The sequence below is a fragment of the Microtus ochrogaster genome, chromosome 7 (assembly GCF_000317375.1).
Source record: "Microtus ochrogaster isolate Prairie Vole_2 chromosome 7, MicOch1.0, whole genome shotgun sequence".
Classification (NCBI taxonomy): Eukaryota; Metazoa; Chordata; class Mammalia; order Rodentia; family Cricetidae; genus Microtus; species Microtus ochrogaster.
In genome coordinates, this window is record NC_022014.1 from 45,453,254 (window position 1) to 45,455,875 (window position 2,622).

Sequence of the window (2,622 nt, forward strand, 5' to 3'; positions counted from 1 at the left end):
AGCAACCACATGGTGGCTGTAACGAGGTCTGGTGACCTCTTCTACAGACAGAATATTGTATACATAATAAATAAATAAATATTTAAAAAATATATAAGACAAGACAAAAAAAAGGAAAATTTCTCAGTTGACAAAACAGAAAACCTTTACTTGGCTGATCAAAGAATTCACTCTATTTTGCAAGAAGGCCATAAACTTTTGTGATACTCAGAAAAACAACACAGGCAGTGATGGTGCACAACTTTGACCATAGATAGTACTTGGGAAGCAAAGATAGACGGATTTCTGTGAGTTTGAGGCCAGCCTGGTCCATAGAATGAGTCCAGGACAGCCAAGGCTAAACAGAGAAACCTTGTCTAGGGTGGGGGTTGGGGGGAGAAGAAAGAAGAAATTCAAGGCTAGCACCAGGCACATCTCCAGTTTGGGGACAACTACATGAGACTCTCTCAATTTTTTAAAAAAATATAAAAATAAGATAATAAAAAGTAATTCCATACATTAAAAACTCTAGAAAACAGGCACAGGTAGAAGATTAGGGTTCAAATTCATCCTCAGCAACATAGTGAATTCAAGTCAGCCTGGGCTTCCATGCAATGCAGTCTCAAAATGACACAAAAGGAAAAAGATAAAAATTCAAGTATGAGTTAAATCTAGCTTATTATTATTTATAGGAAATACAGGGAACAGAAGAACATACTATATGAAACCAAAGGGATACACTCAGCACAATCCAGGCTGTGGAATTTCAAAGGCCAGGCTTGGTGGTGAATATCTTTAATCCCATCACTGGAGAGGCAGAGACATCTCCATGAGTTCCAGGATAATCAGAGATATAGAGTGACCCTGTCTCTAAATAAATAAATAGATGATAGATACTTTTTTTTTAATGAAAAAATCTACAGCTAGGCATTGGTGATACACAGCTTTAATCCCAACACTCAGAAAACAAAGGCAGGCAGATCCCTGAGTTGGAGGCCACCTTGGTCTACAGAGCAGGTTCCAGAACAGCCAGAGCTATTAAACAGAAAAACCCCACCTCAAAAAAACAAACAAAAACCAAAACAAAACAAAAATCCACAAAACTTAAAACATTCAGGTCCATAGTAATCCCAGCACTTAAGAAATTCAGAAATTCATCAGGTCGGCTAGAGTAGCCATGAAGCAAGGACCACACTTCCAAACTGAAGAAATTTATGGACAATAAGTTATCATTGAAGTTAAATGATGGCAGACATACAAGGAATTCTACAGGGCTTTGATCCCTTTATGAATCTTGCCACTGATGAACGTTGAGATGGTAACTAGTGGGCAACAAAATAATATTGGAATAGTAGCATAGAAGAAAATAGCATCATCATGTGGAAAGCCTTGGAAAGAGTTTAAACAAAGGCTGTTCAGGCAAGAAGTGCACAACCATATCCAATGAGCCTGTTTTACTGTGGTGTAGAACTGGATCATGTACGTTTTCATATGAAGCTTTTTACTAAAAAAACTTTTGTGATACTCAGAAAAACAAGACAGGCAGCGGTGGCACACTCCTTTAATCCTAGCAGTAGGGAGGGAGTGGCAGGCGGATCTCTATGAGTTCAAAGTCAGTCTGGTCTTCACAGTGAGTTTAAGGAAAGAAAGGGTTATTAGAGAAACCCTGCCTAAAGAGGAGAGAGAGAGAGAGAGAGAGAGAGAGAGAGAGAGAGAGAGAGAGAGAGAGAACAGAAGAAAGGAAGAAAGAAAGAAATTAATTCAACACCAACCACTACAATCACACTTCCAGTTTGAGGACAATTATATGAGATCCTCTCAAAAATTTAAAAACCTTAAAAATAAGATTAAAAAGCAATTCCAACATTAAAATACTCTAGAATATTATGATTCTAAATTTACTTAGCTCTCCCTCTTTCCGTATGTCAGTACCACTAGAATTCTCGAGGTGTTGGCAGACATGATAGTACATATCTATAATCCTAGAAGTCAATAGGCTGAGGCAGGAAGGGAGCTGAAAATTTGAGGGTAGTCAAAGTTATACAGGAAACTTGTCTCAAAACAAAAGAAAAAAACTGTCAGCGAAAATGAACATCAAGACAAAATGGATCAGGTGATAAAGCAAGAGTTAATAAAATTGGCCAAGCAGTGGTGCATACCTTTAATCCCAGCAACACTGCAAGTTTGAGGCCAGCTTGGTCTGGTCTACAAAGGCATTCCAGGACAGCCAGAACTGTTACACAGAGAAACTCTGACTCAAAAAAACCAAATAACAACAACAGGGATATTTATTATTACTAATCCACATACTAGACAGAGTGTCATTTCAAATAACCAGATGGATACAGATTTAAAACAAGGGGTGGGGTATTAAAACAAGAGAAAGTTACAAAGTAACAACAGGGAAGTGTAGTTACTCAGTCTTAAACTTTAACTACAATTTCACAATAACTGAGACTGGCAAATACCCTCCCAGAAATAAAAATCATTGTTTCAATTATCAGAGGGAGCCGGGCGATGGTGGCGCACGCCTTTAATCCCAGCACTCGGGAGGCAGAGGCAGGTGGATCTCTGAGAGTTCGAGACCAGCCTGGTCTACAGAGCTAGTTCCAGGACAGGCTCCAAAGCCACAGAGAAACCCTG

General features: G+C 38.9%; 1 protein-coding gene and 1 pseudogene across 2 annotated transcripts in view; one reads left to right on the top strand and one right to left on the bottom strand.

The window, feature by feature from the left end:
• Aff4 (AF4/FMR2 family member 4) overlaps positions 1 to 2,622 on the bottom strand; it is an 86,046-nt gene that overhangs the window by 80,127 nt on the left and 3,297 nt on the right. The window lies entirely within an intron of this gene.
• LOC113456319 lies at positions 1,188 to 1,512 on the top strand (annotated as a pseudogene).